The sequence below is a fragment of the Sorex fumeus genome, unplaced genomic scaffold (assembly GCF_029834395.1).
Source record: "Sorex fumeus unplaced genomic scaffold, SorFum_2.1 ptg000122l, whole genome shotgun sequence".
NCBI lineage: Eukaryota > Metazoa > Chordata > Mammalia > Eulipotyphla > Soricidae > Sorex > Sorex fumeus.
In genome coordinates this window covers 33344065-33363237 of record NW_026606179.1, presented here as the reverse complement: position 1 = coordinate 33363237, position 19173 = coordinate 33344065, and the positions used below count along the sequence as shown (strand labels likewise).

Sequence of the window (19173 nt, the reverse complement as noted above, 5' to 3'; positions counted from 1 at the left end):
TGAAGCACCATTTTATACTAACCTCACAAAATGTATTATTATAATCACTCTCAGAAATTCTTAGACATCATTGAAAAAGTCCCCTCTGATTTTTACACAAAAATAAAACTCTAGCTCATCGTTTTCATAATTAGGTTTCTCACAGGAGAAAGACAAAACTGGTCACTAGGTTAAAAGAGAACACATATGTCTCTGACTTAAGGGAGTTTATTCATAGGCTCTTACAAACCAGTAGAATTGCAGGTGGTAGAAGAATCCAGGCCCACTTTAGAATGTCCATGTCCACATGTGGCTGGTAACCTTGGGGCACAGTTTCAGAATCTTCACTGAAGCATACATCCGTGCCAACAGCCTGAGAACTTCCCCAGTGAGAACGAGGCGGGGGTCCTGATACATTCACACTCCAGTGCTCTCCAGGACCAACTGCGTGCCTGTGTACAAATTAAATGGGAGTGTTGAATGTTGGCTTCATGGGAAACCAAAGGTCAGAGGGTTTATTGGCACCATCAAGCCTTGACTTCCCAGCTCCTCAGAGAACAGCAGAGGCCTGCACCCAAGCGGCACTGCCACCTTGGAGGAGCGAGGGGAGTCTCCCAGACCCATTTATTCCCTCCTGGAAAGGAGTTTGTGAGTCGTAAGAATGATTCCAAAGAATTATTCTCATTTTGAAGAGCCCTCTGGGAGGAAACCAGACGTGGTTCAATGGTGAGAGGAATGAATTACACACACACCACACACACGCGCGCACGCGCACACACGCACACACATACACACAAGAACAAGTTGCTCCCACTGTCTAGAGAGATTGGGGATGAGGGAGAAACAAAAGGAAGAAAAGTAGAGGGATAAAGCTCGATCTTGGACCCCTTAATCTCTCAACAGTTATCCTTCTGCAAGTACCTTCTGCAAGTATCCTTCTGCAGGGAAAAGAAAGGGAGATGAAGTCCCTCATCTCTGCCTTGGTTTCCTAAAGGAGGTCCGGTCATTTCTCACCTTCTGGACCCAAATATTGAGGACATCTCACCCAATGCTAGAAAATGATATTATCCCGGAAGGTAGAACAAAACAGTGCTTCATACTAGATAATGATGATGACAATGACAATGAATAGATGATAGATAATAGATAATTAAATGAGGGAGGGATGGAGAGAGAGGGGGAGAGGGTTGGAGGGAGAGAGGGAGGAAAGAAGGAAGGAAGGAAGAAAAAAAGGAAGGAAGGAATGAAGGAAGGAAGGAAGAAAAAAAGGAAGGAAGGAAGGAAGGAAGGAAGGAAGGAAGGAAGGAAGGAAGGAAGAAAGGAAGGAGAAAGACTGATGTTATTAATCATCTAGTGTCTTTAGAAATAGAATTTTTAAGGACCCATTCCTGAGCTCCTGGGTCTAAAGATCGAGGTGAGGGCAAGCATCTGCTCTCTCTTTCTCTCCCCACATCCATCCCACCTTCTATCCTTTCCACCTTCCCTCAATTGCTGGATCATTGTTTTACTTATTCTGGTCATTTGAAAACCTCTGCAATAGGTCATGCAAAGCCAAGTCAAGCCATGAGGACTCTGTCCAAGAGAAATGAGCAGGACAGGATTTTCATCCTAACCCCAGTGGCACAGGGAAAACATAGGTACATCCATTTTCTTGTCATACTCTTGCTCTTTTGAAAGTCTATTTTTTTTCCAGGAACTTTTTAAGGAACATTGTGAATGTGCACAGGTTCATTTCAAAATAATGGGGCTGGAGAGATAGCACAGCGGGTAGGGCATTTGCCTTGCATGTGGTCGACCCCGGTTCAATTCCCAGCATCCCATATGGTCCCCTGAGCACCGCCAAGAGTAACTCCTGAGTGCAGAGCCAGGAGTAACCCCCTGTGCATCGCCGGGTGTGACCCAAAAAGCAAAAAAAAAAAAGAAAAAGAAAAAAAGAAAAGTTGGAGGGAAGAAAGGAGGACATGGTTTCATCTTTTCTTATTCCTATGTTACAAAACAGAACCGTGAATGACAGTGTATGTTGTCTTGCCACCATCAGCTTTGTATTCCTCCCCTCCTTTTCTGGTTATATAATGTCTGACCTTCTTTGAAGGAAGGGACAGTTTTTCAGATTTCCCATCAGTCTCAGCCAGAGTGGGAACAGACTGCCGTTCCTGCTGGGCACTTGATTCTTGAGTAGAGAGGTTCATGAGAACTTGTGTTCACAGAGGAGATATCGGCTATCTGTCAAAAGGAAGGGGCATGACAGAGTTGCCCAGAGAGGCTCTGGTGTCTCTAGTATCCCTCCCACAATGCCTTTAACTTGCTGGAGTCCATGAAGCTCAATCCATGCCATCTGCAAGCAAAGAACCACGCCGTTTTTAGAACTCCATGAATGACACCGATCAAGCTTCCTGTAACAGGAGCTTTTAGAAATTAATTTCTTTTCAGCCAACTAGTAATATGTTAAGGTCAACAACAGATTCAACGGAAGTAAGTTTATTAATTTGCTAAATTGCAGGGAGAATTATGGTGAGGAGAGACAGGTTGTTTAAATGCAAAAGAGGGAAACTTAAATCAGTATAGTCAGCCCCGGACAACTGTGGTCTGTCTCCAACACTATTAAATAACTGTTAGCAGAGCATTCCAAGGGCTTGAGTAGATGGGATCTGATGGTGTTGTTACTTTAGGAAGCAGAGTTTGTAAATATGCAGAAGCAGATGCATCGTATTGTTCAAAAACTGGCTGTGCTCAAAGTCAGCAAACCAATTCTAGTAGAAATAGAAGAAAATGAACAAGAAATCTAAATGGAAGTGCTGCCCCAGCAATCGCATAAAGTGGAGTTCATGAATTGATGGATCTCGATTTCTTGTTGCCTCTTGCACCTGGATCTAGTGAGGAGAGCACATGTGGCCCCTAAACCTGTTCATCCAATGCTCCAACAACTGTTTGTTTTCAATACTCGAGGACATCCTAACACTTGCTGAGAAGATGGTCAGAGTTAACAGAAATGCTTTCGTCTGAATTCATTTGTTTGAATGACGATGATGATGATATCAGTACTCTGCAGTCTTGGTCAGCCCACGTGTCCTGATAGAACTGTCTGTACCCTGGCCAGTTGAGGTTTACTCGGCTGCCTTGGCACCCTCTTTTTCATTCTTAGAGTGGGGAGTAGTGAGCCAAGCACAAAGCAGCCCTCCACCAGTAGCAGATAGGATGTGGATGGATACTGGCTTCCTCACCGCATGTGACTCCAAAATGCCTGCGACTCTCTGACTCTGGTTCTAATTCTCAGGGAGACTGAGAACCCATGAACCACAGTAACAAGTCGCTTTTGATTGGTTTGACTTCCCTGTTTCCTTTCTTGCTCCCAAATTCTTATCTTTGGATCAACTTCTGAGGGTACCCCAACCACAGCTCCAGCATTATATATATTTATTTGTTTATCTTTTGGGGTCACACCCAGCAATGCACAGGGGTTACTCCTGGTTCATGCACTCAGGAATTACTCCTGGCGGTTCTCGGAGGACCATATGGGATGCTGGGAATCGAACCCAGGTCGGCTGCTTGCAAGGCAAACACCCTACCCACTGTACTATTGCTCCAGTCCCAGCTCCTGCATTTTTAATGTCTATTATCCTCACTTGACTCTCCTCCCAAAACAGCAGCAAAAGGGCCCAGGAGGTGGCTCAATGGAATAGAGCACATTCTTTGCATGCCAGAATCCTGGGTTTGATCCTTCACATTTGAATGTTCCCTGAGCACCACCAGGAACCACGAAGCATTTATAAAACCTCATAGCTGAGGGGCTGGAGCAATAGCACAGCGGGTAGGGCGTTTGCCTTGCATGCGGCCAACCCGGGTTCAATTCCCAGCATCCCATATGGTCCCCTGAGCACCGCCAGGGGTGATTCCTGAGTGCAGAGCCAGAAGTAACCTCTGTGCATCGCTGGGTGTGACCCAAAAAGCAAAAAAAAAAAAAAAAAAAAAAAAACCACCTCATAGCTGGGACAGAGAGACAGCTCAAAGGGCTGAGTAATGCTTTGCATTCAGGAGGACTGAATTCAGTCCTTGGCATCACATACTTTTCTGAGTACTGCTGAGCACAGAGCCAGGAGTACACCTTGAGCATTGCTAGGGATGGCCCCAAAACAAAACAAAAAGCAAAACAACTCAGACTATATTAAAAGTGGAAATCCAGTATCGTCTACACTCCATTTTCTCAAATAAGGAATAGAAACGTAGTACAACAGGTAGGGCACTTGCTTTGCATACAGTCAACTCAGGTTCAGTCGCCAGCTCTGCACATGATTCCCCAAGTATTTCCAGGAGTAAGCCCTAAGCACCACCAAGTATAGACACACCTTCCAAAAAAATAAAGCCAAACAAACCAGGTTAGAACAATAGTACAGCTATTAGGATGCTTGCCTTGCACATAACTGATCTGGGTTTGATTCTCAGCACCCCATGTGGTTCCCTCCACACTATCAGGGGTGATCCCTTGAGTGTAGAGCCAGGAATAAACCCTGAGCACTGCCAGGTGTGTGTGGTCCCCAAGCCCAAACAAACAAAAAACATGTTCTCAAAGAGTAGCATTGATGTGTTTACAGTCTGGGACTTAGTCAAAGACCCTCCAAATATTTGAGACCTGAGACAAAAGGTACTGATGGCGCCAGAATAGCAGAAGATGCCAATGTAATATATGCAAATACATACACGAAGATATATCCACAGAGTGTGTGTGAGCCCACGGAGACAAATACAGCCCCCATGGATTTGGTACATCTGGCTAGGAATTATATAACTCGAGTGGCTGTGGTTATTTATTTGTTTGTTTGGGAGCGGCCACACCCAGCAGTGCTCACTTACTCCCTGCTTGGTGCTCCGGAAGCATGAGGTCCTGGGAATGGAACTCGGGCTTTCTGCAGACAGACTTCCTGCTAGTTCAAGCCCTGGAGCCAGGTCTCTGGACGCACACAGGGCTATACCACACCTCGATAAACAGCGGTGCAGCGCATGAAAAGTGCATCGAGAGCGTATAAACGTGCTAAAACCATCCTGGGACATAAGGCTGGAATCAGTGCGTCCAAGTCAGCACCTGGATCCTTCCATTTCCACGGTAAAATGTTCTTTTTCCTGCTCCCTCTCCTCCCCACGAACCGGTGATCACTAACTGCAGACAGAAATCTTTTCTGGGGAGATGCCACCAAGGTTTAGAATCCAATATTCTGGCTTTGTTCTGCCTGAGCGGGGAATTCATGCTTGGGCCCTGCTGCGTGCAGCTTGTCCCGCCAGCCCCGCACTGACTCCTCGGCCCCTCCCCCGCAGGTGCTTCCCCTCCGCCTGCGACTTGGGAGGCTGCCGGGGGCTCCAGTGATCAATGGCAGCTCCAATCAAAGGCACCCAGATAGGCCAGGCACTCCCCACTCCTTGATATAAAAGGTGTTTTATTTCTCATCCCTTTATTTTTGTCACTGAAAGAATGCTTCCCATGTGTGGATTAATTAAAGTGTAAACATTAAATATTGATTGATGCATTATCAGCATGGAGCAGTGGCCTCCCGTCTGATTGATTCCTGCGGTGATTTATTGTCATATTTGGGGAGTCATTTCACTTGATAACCAAGAGGGATGGCCTGCCTGCCCCCCCATCCCCCACGATGTGGGTTCCACTCCCTTCTCCCCACCCCACTCCTGCCTCCTAACTCCTCTTATTCTTCTAGGTGACATCTGAGTCCAATAACTAAAACATCTTCATTTCATTGTCGAGAGAGGAGAGAGAAGTGTGTGGCCTGACATTTGTTTTGCATGTGTGTATGTCTGTGTGTCTCCCAGGCAATTATCAAATCAATTAGCAACTTAACACAAAAATATAACCAATCTACTGGCTTCCGAAGGGATATTTCTGATTACCAGAGCTGGCCACTCCCTCCCCTCTGACCCCCACAGAGCCCTCTGAGATATAATTAGGAGCAAGTTGAGAGAAGAGTGGGAAGATGAATAAAACGAAACAAAGAGAGAGTGGAAGAAACCGAGTCTGATCTTGTCATATCTCTGTGCAACCAGCAGGCAGAGAAAGAGCAACAATCCACGCACCTAATTCGTCCGAAGTCTCTATTTTCAAACCCCCATCAGAGGTAGAATAGGATGGCTATTGTTAATCCAAATTTTTCAATGAGGACATGAACACAAAAGCAGGGAGTCCCAGGGAGCTACCACACAGTGTGAGTTGGAGCATAAACCTCAGTGGAAATGTTTTATACAAACTTCTCCTGGCCAACTAGCTCCAGCCAGTGAGCCGCCCCATCATCTGAATGTGTGTGTCCACCCCAAGGCAGGAGATAGAATCCTACTTCCCAGCTGATGTGTTAACTGAAACAGCCAAGGTGGGACCCTCTTGAATGGAATTTGTGTTCATCCAAAGCAAGCTTCAGGGACATCCTTATGGTCTTCCCTCTCCCCTCTCTCCTCTTAGGAGGGGAGAAATCCAGCTCTGATGGGGCAATCTCTGTGACTCTGTGAGTACACAGGCACTCAGATCTCAGGACACCCCACCTCCATCTGAGAAGGAAATGGCCTTGTGCTAGGAGCTCAGTGCTGCCAGGGCAGCGGACTTGGACCTACAGGCACCATCATGTTAGCCACTTCACAAACAAAGTCACAGCAAAATAAAAGCAGGTTCCATGAGTGGAGACTTCGTTCAACACTTCATCTAAAGATGCCTAGAAAAAGGTCCAGTTCAAAGCATTTACTGGTCGAGGGGAGATTTCCAGAGGCCCTAATTCCAGCCAGTAGCCAGGTATGAGTGGTCCAGGGGCCTGGGAAATGCACACTAGTGGGGAGATGGGTGTTGGAACATTCTAAGACCGAAACTCAATCAAGAACAACTTTGTAACAGTGTATCTCACTGTAATTTAATTTTTAAAAAATAATATTTTTAAGGGGCTGGAGCTATAGTACAGCAGGTAGGGCGTTTGCTTTGCACGCGGCTGACCTGGGTTTGATCCCCAGTATCCCATATAGTCCCCCAAGTACTCCCAGGAGTAATTCCTGAGTGCAGAGCCAGGAGTAACCCTGTGCATGGCCAGGTGTGACCCAAAACGCAAAAGAAAAAAATATATATGTAAAAAAAATTTTTTGAATTATTTTTAAAAAACACCAAAACCAAAATGAGTTGCAGACTTTGGTTTTGTAGGTGCCAATTTCTTTTCTCAGGGTAGGAGAGAACAGGCAGGCATTTTTCAGACCCCAGGAGAGAGAGAAAGCACAAAGCCGGAGCCAGTGCTCCAAGTTGCATTCTTTTTTTTTTTAAAGGTTTTGCTTTTATATTTTTATTTTTTATTTTTGGGTCATGCCCAGCGATGCACAGGGGTTACTCCTGGCTCTGTACTCAGGAATTACCCCTGGCAGTGCTCAAGGGACCATATGGGATGCTGGGAATCGAACCTGGGCCGGCTGCGTGCAAGGCAAACACCCTACCCGTTGTGCTTTTGCTCCAGCCCCTCCAAGTTGCATTCTGACCTGGAAGCCACAGTCAGGTTCTGCTTGAAGAAGGGTGTGTGTGAGTCGTGCACTGCTCAGCCTGGAGCCCAGAGAGCATCTCAGGACAGGTGCAGTATCCCGTCTGCGCTGAGAGCCCACTGCTCCATTAGTGATCAGCTCATTACCAAACGCAACTAGAAAAGGGAGCCGGCACGTTCTCTCCTGCACATTCTGGCTTGGGGTTGAGGTTCTTTGTCCCTGGGCCCTGCCCTTTATACCCAGGTCCCTCCTAGCCACCATCCTCCATGCCTCTGCCACCCTAGTCTGTGCTGTGCCTCTGCTCCATCCAAGGTCAAAGTTAGCCCTGTGCTGTGCTCTCTCTCTGCAGACCTGGCCATGTCCCAAACCCCACTGGTATGTCCCATAGAAGCTCTACAGTAAATAAAGTGTGGTTGGCTATTAACCTCTATCCCTTATACTCTAAGTGAGGGTAATATAGAACCATCAGGCCAGAGAGAGAATTCAGCAGGTAAAGGAGTACTTGCTTTGCATGCAACCAACCTGGGCTTGATCCCCAGCATGACGTGTGATACGTTGAGTCCCCTTTGGAGGAATTTCCTGAGCAGGGAGCCAGGAGTGGGCCCTGAGCAGTGCTGTGCTTGGCTCCCAAACACACACACATTAATATACATATATATATAAACACAAAATGATCAATTTTTGGTTGGCAGAAAATGTATCCAAAAATTGCTTTCAGAAAATCTGGTACAAACACATCCCACGATCCTCTGACAATGGGCCACTGTATTATTTTTATTCCCCTCCTTGTTTCAGTGATTGAAATGAGCAGGGTCACGTGCTCTGGTCACAGCACTTGCACGCACACTCACGGGGGGTTGTGCTCTATGGCTTGGGGCTCACGTACTTTGGTTTCAATGCTCACCCCACAACTTGGTTGCAGTGATCACACATATTTAGTGTCTGTGCACTGGACATGAGACACTTAGGGTTTTCAGGGAGTGGGGGGAGGGGGTAGGTGGAGGAGGAGGCAGGGCTCGACCAGGTGACGCTCAGGAATTACTCCTGGTGGTGTACAGGGTACCATATGGGATGCCCAGGATTGAACCCAGGTTGATCGTATGTAAGGCAAATGCCCTACCTGCTATACTATCACTCCGACCCTGGTCTTCAAGTTCTTGAGTTTAATGTTTACTTGGAGCATTTTCAAATTTAAGTGTTGATAAATCCAGTTAAGGCTATAAAATGTTTTCTGAGTAAAATCCTAGCCATTTCCCATAAGTTCTGGTATGTGGCACCGTTAATTTTTAAATATTTCTGAACTATTTCTAAATAGTTATTTCGGTTTGACTTCTTAACCCAAGAGCTTATTTGGAAAGGTGATATTTTGAGAAGAGAAAATTTGCGGCATTTCTAGAAATGGCATCTACTACAAACTCTGGGACTAGCTAAGTGACCTAAAATTGTCCCTTTTTGATCAATTTCATAGCTGCTAGACTCAAAGAGCCAGTCAGATTTAATTGATCTATTCCAACGCTAAAAAGGTAGAGCTAAGTCATTTCATGAAGTCAAGAAGGGTTTATGCCAAAATCTTCCAGCAGTGAAGGGACATACTTTGAGACCTCTTGGCTTCCAGTGAAATGTCTGTTGCTGCCACACTTAGACCTGGATCTTAAGACAACTCCTCTCAATGGTATTTATGTCTAGTCTACACTCTGGTACCATTCTAGGAATACAATCCAAACCAAAATCTCAGCTCTCTTGGGCTTTTGCACGGGGAGTTTACTTTCAATTAAGGGAGCCAAAACGTGTGAAAATAGGCCCATTGGAGTGCTGGAGCGATAGTACAGCAGCAGGTAGGGCGTTTGCCTTGCACGCGGCTAACCTGGGTTCGATTCCCAGCATCCCATATGGTCCCCCGAGCACTGCCAGGAATAATTCCTGAGTGCAAAGCCAGGAGTAACTCCTGAGCATCACCAGATGTGACCCCCCCCCAAAAAAAGAAAGAAAGAAAGAAAGAAAATAACCCCATGGAGATAGCAAAGGACCCTCAAGTGCAACCAAGCCAGAGAGGCTCTAGGGTCTTCTCACAGAGTCTTCTGGGCTCTCTAAGTATTTGGCTGTTTTAGTTTGGGGACCATACCATTAGTGGAGAGTGTTACGCCCAATTCTGCCCAGGTGTCTCTCCTGGTAGTGCTCAGGGGGCCAACCACATGGTGCTGGGAATGAAACTCTAGCTCTCTCATGCCAAGCACATGCTCCAACCCTTTGAGCCCTCTCCTGACCCCTTGGGTCCTCTGATTCTTGCTAGCTGTTTACACTGTTGTCTTTTCCCCCTGCTCTTCAAGTGGAAGGCAAAACAACTATGCATTGCTTCTCTTGAGTCACCATCTCTCCCTATACCTGGTCTCCTAACCAGCAGACATCAGCTCAGCACCTCCTATGTGTAAGCCTAAGCACAGCAGCACAGAGCATTTCTCTTTTCTTGTGATCCTCACTTAACTGCCCATCCTATAGCTGAACACATCAAGATTCATACCAATGAAGTCACCAAAAGTGAGTACCCAACTCTAAGGACCTTCACCTTCCAAGTCCTCGAGGTGTTGCTTGCTTTTTTTGGCTTATCTCAAGGGCGGGGTGGGGGTAGCTTTGGAGAAAAGCTGGTAGAAGTCCCACCGGCTTTGCCTTCTGTTATCAACATGAGTGAATCTACCTGATCGCATCATATTCTCTTTGGCATCTCATCAAAAAATGAGCATTTCCATAGCCACCAATTGATGAGCTGCCTGAACAGTATGGGGGAAGGAAACCTTTGTACCCTGGAGAGAGTAAAGGTAAAAGCAAGCTGTGGAGTGGAGCTCCGACTCTACTGCTCACCAGCAGGGCAGAGCGGGAGGGCAGAGACAGCGGACTTAGCCTCCTGTCCAGCATCGCCCAGAGCACATAAGGGAGTCTGGACTAAGCCCAGGTCTGCCAGGCTACATAACTCATCTTCTCCTGCCTCCCAGAGGCTGCACAGAGCCTTCAAACCTAGTCCCTGAGCAAGAACTGTGACATCCTCGGACAAGCACAGGATTCTGTCACCTCCAGCCCCTTGGATAACATCTGGAATACCCCTGACAAGTCTGGAGTAAAAGTTAAGGCAGAGAAAGCATTGAACCCCCTAGAGACTTTGCCCTCACAAGCACCCTGCAGAAAAGCCAGGGGCTGAGGATGGCAGTCAAAGATTTTGTTCCAGACTGCAAGTCAGACGACTGAAGGGTGTTGCCTAGAAGCACAGGCGGAGCCTGGCACCTGTACACAAGGGACACCGTGGAGAGAAGAGGTGAGAGAAGGGCACAGGCAGAGCAAGGCTGCAGGCCCCCAGAAGGAAGGGCTCTAAAACACAAGCTGTGTGCTGGAGCTATAGGACAGTGTGTAGGGCCTTGCCTTATACGACCCCCAGCATCCCATATGGTCCCCCAAACCCAGTCAGGAGTGATCCCTGTGCAAAAACAGGAGTAATCCCTGAGCAGAGCCAGGTGTAGCCCCCCCCCCCCCCACAAAAAATTTTTTTTAATAAAGGACAAGTTGTCCCTTAGGGGCAGCTGCGGTGAGCAGGAGGAGTAAGCACTGGACATCTCCTGGGACAGACAAGCTGTCATCTCCCCAGTTGCTAGTGCTCAGCCACTGGCACCCCAAATGGTCTAGCAAACATCATGCATTGCTGGAGGGATAAAGAGGAGAGCACTTTTCAGTTGCTTTGCAATTCTGGTTTATTTGGGGGTCACCCCTACCCATGTTCAGGGCTTACTCCTGGCTCGGTGCTCAGGGATTACTCCTGGCGAACTCAGAGGACCATGTGGGTTGATGTGGATGAAACCTGGAGTCAAGTTCCTCAACCCCTGGACTCTCTGGCCCTGCTCGGAATTTTCATTCCATTCATGCTTCCCTTTTAGCCATTCCGGTTGCATCCACACTGTCTTTCTACCCCATTTCTCCCCAGGCCTTGCTCCCATACAAGACTGTGGGCTGGGGAGCCCCTAAGAAAGGACTGGTGATGTTCACCTCTCTTCCGGTGCTGAAGGACTCTTTGTTTTAAGACAATACCCAGCAATGCTCAGGGTTTACTCCTGGCTCTGCACTTTTAATGGTGATTACTCTGGCTCTGCACTTCTGGTGGGGCTCAGGGGATCATTCAGGATGCCGGGATCAAACCCATGTCAGTCATGTGCAAGACAAGGGCACTACCCTCTCTACTCTGACCCCTGGAGGACACATCTGATGACCTTCAGGCAGATGGCCAAGGGCTGGAGGCTTCCTCTGCAAACTGGACCCAGGGTCATTTCACACAGACCTTTAGGTAGAGACAAAGGGACACCAGAATGGCACCCCTGTGTGTCTGAGTGGTAACAACAAGATCAATTAGTGGGCCCCCATCCGTAAATAGGCTTTGGGAAAAGGCCTGGCAATCTCTTTCCCAGTGGAAGCTAAATCTGGGTGGAAGCCCAGCTCTCTTCCTCACGAAGCAGAAAATATGATTCTCAGATAGGAAAAGCATCTCACTCCCCCTACCCCCCCACCCCAACAAACCCCACACACAGAAGATCCACCCTCTCCTCTCACTGGCCCGGAACTTCGCTGGAATTTGCACCCTCTTATCCTGAGAGCTTACCTCATGCCCTACAAAGGAGCGTCTGGGAGAGAAAACAGCATCATTTCTTCTGAAAATGGCTTTCTTAGTTTTTAATCAACTCGGACCCGCCATCTCCTCATGTAATGTGTTATTTCCTGAAATTGTATATAATGGGTCTTGAAAGAAAATTTTTTGGGGGAAAAAAAACAGTTTTGAAGTCCACTAAATGCCCACCATCTCCATAACCACTCAAATCAGGCTTTTTTTTTTTTGGTAATTCCTTTAAATTAAATATCTTTGATAATAAATGCAAATTAGGGAACAATAAATTATAACTTCTAGCTGACCAGTGACTAATTATATATATTATAATTAACTCCAGTTTCCAACACAAGGTATTTATCTTAATAATCAGCCCACAGACATTAGCATATCTTAAAGGGATTTGTAAAATGGGCTTCACCATTTGAAGGACCATCCAAACTTCCTCCCCTGGACTATGTGAGGCTACACAATCAAAAGAGATGGAATTCCTCTATAAAAGACGTTTGGGCTAAATATAAGTTGAGAAACTCAGATTATAGGCATAAAACCCTGATTTAAAAATATTTATCCTAAATACCCCCTCTGTCCATTTCTGAAAAGCCTTTGGGGGACTAAACATCTACAATTTCCTCAGCTGTGTTCAAAATATTTTTAACCCTACCTAGGGTTTGTGATTGCAGCCAGACAGAGAGCATGCACAATGTGCTGAGCACAGGCTTCACATGCAAGAGCCCCGGGTTCCATCCCCAGCACCACATGGTCCCTGCCAGGAGCCACCCCTGAGTGACGGGAGTAGATCTGGAGCATCTACAGGTATGACAAAAAACTCACTAACCAAATTAAACAAAACTTGAGTTTAGGATTAGGATTTTCCCAAAGGAGATGGAAGTTCTTTCCAGAAGGTTCTGAGGGTGTTTGCTGAGAATCAGAAAGGACAGTCAGTGGTACCAGGCAAAACAGCTGCCACCAATATCCTTCCTATTCAGTCCGACCTTCTGGTCATTTTAGAAACCTTATTGTTCTATGATCAGCTGAGCTCTTGAGCTTATAAAGAAGGTGAGGGGGTCTGCGTGGACTTTTTTTGGTCCACTTTTCTGCATTATATTTACATCTACGTGTGTATGTGTGTGTGTGCGCGTGCGCGCGTGCGTGTGTGTGTGTGTGTGTGTGTGTGTGTATGTGTAAGATGCTAAATTTTGCTTTTCAGATTTGCTATGGAGTTCAGCAGAGTTGACCAAGGGTATAAGAAACAGACAGCAGGTCACTCCCTCCTCTGCCCGCCACCTGATTGTCTTAATGATCCTGCGAGCTTGATCTCTACCTCTCTGGGCTTTTTCTGGGGCGCTCAGGCATCTGTGGGGTGAGCAGTTAAGCCTTTTGATTCAGCTGGTAATCCCAGCTCCGGCCATTATCGCTGAATTTCCCAGCTGTCCCTGGGTAATTGTCCAAGGGACTTAGACGAGACAGACCAGCCAAAGGCACCCCGAAGGTCAAACCACAATAGAGCGTGGCCTGATTTTATCCGGGAGATTGATGCACAAATCACCTTGATTTCGATTTGGCACCGGGGTTATAAACCGCACTTGCAATCACCGATAAAGTGGGAGATCAGGCCCCAGTGTGGACATTGTATTTTACACCCTCCGTGGACTTTTCCCTAATTCAACCATAAATCAGACCCCAAAGCAGGGCGTTGGGTCCATGTTAATAGAGACACGGCAGGGAGAGAGTCAGGAAGTTGTGAGATGGAGACCGTTCTCGAACTTGGAAGAGCTGGAGGTCTTCAGTTTGTCATTGGGATGTGACTTTGCTAAGAACCATGTCCAGTGGGGACATGGAGGAATGACTCCAAGGGAAACCAAGGGAAACTGAGAATCATGATCTCAATCTCAGGTGGGTGAGAATGAAGTACAGAAACAAAGCCAAAGCTTCCACATCGTAAAAAAAAAAAAAAAAAAAGAATGTTAAAAAAGAGTCAAGTATTGTAAGAAAGAAAGAAAGAAAAAAAGAAAGAAAGAAAGAAAGAAAGAAAGAAAGAAAGAAAGAAAAGGAGGAGAGGATGCCACAGGGAAGATCCACCCCAATCAGAAGACCAGAACTAAGCACAACAATGTGATTGTCCAATGCCCAATCCCCTGATCGCCTCTAGGAGAGGCTCGTGTCAGGTTTATTTTGAAGCAAGGACTACATTTTTTCTTACAACACACAGTTAACAGTTTCACTGGTTAACTTAAGCAGTTCATACAGTGAGAACTGACACCGATCTATGGTCATAGAGTCAGTTCCAGAACCAAGGAAAAATGGCCCTTGGCTTAAATTTTGCCCCCAATTCTGCTCCCCTAATCTTCCTTCTCTCCCTAATACTTGTCCCCAATTCACATGTGGGCCTCCCAGCACAGCAGGCCTCTTGACCTAGGATGGTGTTGGAGGAGCAGGCAAGTACCAACAAGCCAATGTAGAGCTATCGAGGATGAACAAGACCAGGGAAAACTATACAGTCAAGTAGTTACTTGCGTTAATTTTCCCCGCCCCCTCCCCCCCACACCCCCCAGTTTTCTTCTTGAGCTTCAAACTTCTTCCTTCATCAAAGCAAGCAGGAAACATTTCACGAGAGCTGGTCCCCCTGCTTGGGTTTACATATAAAACCCTTCTCAACCAAGGGAAACAGAAACGAATAGGCTGACTCCATAAGAAAAAAAAATGTATTCTGCTTAAGTAGCTACACTTTGTTCAACGTAAGGAGGAAAGGCTCCAAATCCTACACAATGTACACATTCCATAAAAATGTATCTGAACCACAGAACTGACAAAGCTGGAAGCATGAGATCCAAACGACAATAATCAAACTTAAAATGGGGCCTGTCAGGAAGGTCAGTTGGGGAATGAGAGGGAGCCTGTGACACTAGTGGAGGGAAGGTGATACTGATAACGGCACTGGTGTTGGACTATTATATGCCTAAACTCAACTATAAATAACTTTATACATCTCCATGCCTCAATTAGAAAAAAAAATTTAATTTTCACACTTGGAGTCGGATAGTACAGCGGGTAAAGCCCTTGCTTTGCATGCATCCAAGCTGGTTCAATTCCCAGAACCTCATATGGTTCCCAGAGCCTGCCAGTAGTGACCCCTGAGAGCAGAGCCAGAAGAAAGTTCTGAGCACAGTTGGGTGTGGCCCCAAAACTAAAAACTAAAAAACAAATAGATCTCACACTGGTGTTTCTGAGTGCCATTTGAGAGAGCATGATTGGGTTTGGAATAAATACTGTTCTGGTACTTACTCAACAATAAATAAGTCTAAAGGGCAGCATTTGCCAAGTAGGAAGGCTGCTTCTTAGAAAACTGTCTTGCCATGTTTTGCTTTTTCTTTGAATTAAAGTTTGGAAAGCACAAACTTCATTTTGTGCGCACCCTTTCCCTATCTTATCAAGGCAGGAAAATAAGTCACTAACACACACAAAGGACCCCGCTCCCCCTAAACCAAAAACATCTTTCACTGCACTTAGAAAGGGGGAGGAATTCTACCTGTGCTTCAAAAACTCAGTCTTGCAGGGAATTTATATTTTTGATATCTGACTTCATTGTATCCAAATGAAACTCTCTAACATTTGTATACAAAACAAAACAAAAAGATAAGAATAAAAGGAGGGTTCCCTCCTGCACTTTGCCTGAGGTCATCTGTCAACTTGAAGTAACAAAAAAAGAGCAAAGTAGAAATCACATTCTCTTTCCAGCCTGCAGGGCTGAGCCTGTAATTAGAGAGAAGACCCCCAACCGCTGGTGTGGACCCCCTCCTCAGTGCCCACCACTCTCCAGCTATAGAGCAGCAGGTAAAGGCTGGGAGTCCCCGCCCCCCCCATCCAGCCTTGAGGGCATACAGAGGGCTTCCCCTGGGGCTAGATAGTAAAATAGGGCACTTGCCTTGCACTGGCCGACCCACGTTTCAATCCCTGTATCCCATATCACATATGGTCCCTGGAGCACTGCCAGAAGTGATTCCTGAGCACAGAGTCAGGAGTAAGTCCTGCTGGACAGGTATGGCCCAAAACAAACAAACAAAAAGTGTGTGTGTGTGTGTGTGTGTGTGTGTGTGTGTGTGTGTGTTCAGCGGAGGCAGGGAGAGGGAGGGGGAATCCTTCTACTTCCTGGCATTGGGGACCTTTCTGGATGGTGGTACCCCATTCAGAAAAAGGCAGATAAAGGCAAAACCAGAGGGAAACCCAGTGTGGGGCTGCTAGGTGCTTATGAAGTGTATCACTTAGGGTGGACTGTGCCTCCTGGGAGTGGGTGAGCAGAGGGTGGGAGTGGATACTCCCAGGGCAGGCTGCATTTCACTGGGTATCCGTGTCTTCTCCTCAGCTTCTCAGGGTACAGGGGGCTCCCACTGACCCCAGGCTGCCCACTTGCTACACAGGACTGGAGGTCAACTTGGCAGCGCCTTAGTCCACCCTGGGAAAGATGTGGAGGAAGCCTGTTTCTCAAGGCCGTGGGCTATGTGCCCAGCCACTAGTGAGCTCGGATATAGGGAGGTGATGCCTCCAGCGAGCACCCCCACTCCCATGAAAAATAGGGGACACGGCTCATGCTTTCCACCTCTCTTGAGATTAGACCAGCTGACTGAGATGCTTGCAAAACTCCTGGTCCAGTGTCCACACATAAGGAAGCCCACTGCAACGGGAAACAAGACCATTTGCACTTGGGCTTACTTGCAAAACCACTATCTTTTTCTAAAGAGGATACCCCTCAACTGGAAAGTCATCAAATTCCCAGGAGGGTCTCTACTACATTGAGGAGCTATGTCAACCCCCAAATGACCTCTACCAGGGCCCTCTGTGCCAGGAAAGGTCCTGAACCCATGGGGGCCCAGCAAGTCAGGAACCATGCACAGACTACTGACATTGAGCTGGGGGTGATGCTTCTAGCAGGAAGGTCTCAGGGAGCACAGACAAGGCATTTGAAAGAAGATACTAAAGACAACTTGGGAAGGGGCAGCTCCTCTGAGATGACCACAAGCAGAGGAGGGGTTGGGGGAGGGGTGCCCCATCAAGTCAGCCTGTGTCCAACAGAGATGGGCCCCCAACCCAAACCTGAGTGAGACAGCTGTGATGTGAGCCAGGGAGGTGCCAGGAATTTGGGGACAGCGAGGAGCCTGCACATGCAGAAGCAGTCACCTCTTGACAATCCACACGGGTTCAGCTCAGACAACCAAGGCCACACGGGCAGGGCATGGGGCCCAGCCTCCCAGCAGGGCAGCTTTGCACAGAGCCAGCCCCGGGCCGCTTCTGCTAGATACTCAGCCCGGGCTCTTAAATTGTTGCTTCAAAGCGCTCAGGAATTCCAAGAGCTGCTCATCTGCAAGTTGGCCAGGACAGCAGGGCAGCAGCGTCCACTCTTACTCCACACCTGCCGGGGTAGGCAGGTCCACCCCACTCCTAGGCATTTCAAGGGGTTGAGGGGAGCGGGGGCGGGGCACGTGGTGACAGCCCCTCTCTGAATCCTTCACCAGCCTCCTGGGCACATCTTCTGCAGCTCGGGGCGACCTGGGTGTCTTGCTCTCCTTCCCTATCCCGTCTTCCTGGCCGGCCCCACCTCTTCGTCTTTTCCTGCCTGCAGGACTCCCCACCAGCCCGCAGACCCTGCTCTGATAATTATAGTTTATTGATCTCCTGTTGTTGGCTGCGGCAGTGGGGGGTGGGGAGGATGGGTAGGGAAGGGGTGGGGGGCCTTATTCTTCATCCTAACCAGCACCTTCTCTGAACACTCTGCTCCAGGCTGGAGATAGCTGCCCTGAGACCCCACTGGACACAGGACGGGGAGGGGGGGGAGGGGGGAGGGGCTGAGCTGCCCCACCCCCATCCCAGCCTTCCGCCTGCCTCCTCCCAGGGCTGTGGCTCATCTAAGCACAGTGGACAGACACTTACCACCTGGCAGCATGTCTCGGGTCCCCCAGCGCCCCTCCCGGTCCCTACAGAGGGAGAAGGTACAAGCAAGCGCTCCTGGGGGTCCCGCAGCTGCTGGATGTCACCAGGGGAGACTGGAGCCTCCAACCTGCACACGCAGATGCCCCAAGAGGAGCAGGGTCAGAGAAAGAGAATGAAGAGGAGGCTGTACAGGGACAAAGACAGTTTCTAGACTTCCAGGAGGGATAACAGAGTGCCCGACACCGCACCCCCCACCCCGCACCCCCTCCCCGTCACCCGGAAACACAGGGACCCCGGGCGGGTCCCAGGCAGCCACCGCCCAGCTGCTGCCCGAGACACCCCGGCTCCCGAGCTGTTTACTTCTCAGCCATAAACAGGAAAGCCGTTAAAAGGGGCCCCTTTTGGTCAGCCACACAGGGACGCCTCGCTCCCCTCCCCCTCCCCACGGGCCGCCGGCGGGCCGGCACCGGCTCTTTGAGAAAGGCCCTACCTCCCGCCCCCCGACCTCCCCGCCGCTGTCCCTTTGCTGCAGAGAGCCCACCCCTCTGCGGCTGGAAATTCCAACGGCAAGAGTCACTCCCCGGGTGGAAAACTAGGGGCAGTGCCCACGCCCACCTCCACACACCCACCCGCAGTACCATGCAGATACAAGGCCCCTAAGGGATCACGTAATGGTGCTACACTCATGGACACTGAGGAATGATACAGTTCCTAGATAGGGGGAAAAAAAAACTGCAGTTCTAAAAGATGTCTGGAAAGAAACTAACATGTTGAGAGAGGAGGAGAAAGGTCACAGATAAAAGATTAAATGCCTGTCTCAAAGAAAGGTTTTTGAGAAAAGGAAGGGAAGGGAGGGAGGGAGGGAGGAAGGAAGGAAGGAAGGAAGGAAGGAAGGAAGGAAGGAAGGAAGGAAGGAAGGGAGGGAGGGAGGGAGGATGAAGGAAGGAAAGAAGGGAGGGAGTGAGGGAGTGAGGGAGGGAGGGAGGGAATAAATGAGGAAGGAGGGGAGGGAGGGAGGAGGGGAGGAAGGAAGGGAATAAAGGAGGAAGGAGGGGAGGGAGGGAGAGAGGGAGGGAGGATGAAGGAAGGAAGGGGGAAGGATGAAGAAAGGGAGGAGGGGAGGGAGGGAGGAA

General features: G+C 48.3%; 1 long non-coding RNA gene across 2 annotated transcripts in view; it reads right to left on the bottom strand.

Annotated features, from left to right (window-relative positions):
* Nucleotides 1–223: 223 nt before the first annotated feature.
* LOC130043455 (uncharacterized) overlaps nucleotides 224–19173 on the bottom strand; it is a 48572-nt gene continuing 29622 nt past the window's right edge. Inside the window, exons 1-3 of one of the 2 annotated variants that reach the window (XR_008795358.1) lie at nucleotides 12950–13078; nucleotides 12113–12228; nucleotides 224–431 (exon numbers count right to left, since the gene is read on the bottom strand). This is a non-coding gene — a long non-coding RNA (uncharacterized LOC130043455). Of the gene's footprint in view, nucleotides 432–12112; nucleotides 12229–12949; nucleotides 13079–19173 lie in introns of those variants that run through there. The other variant, XR_008795359.1, reaches the window with a different exon arrangement.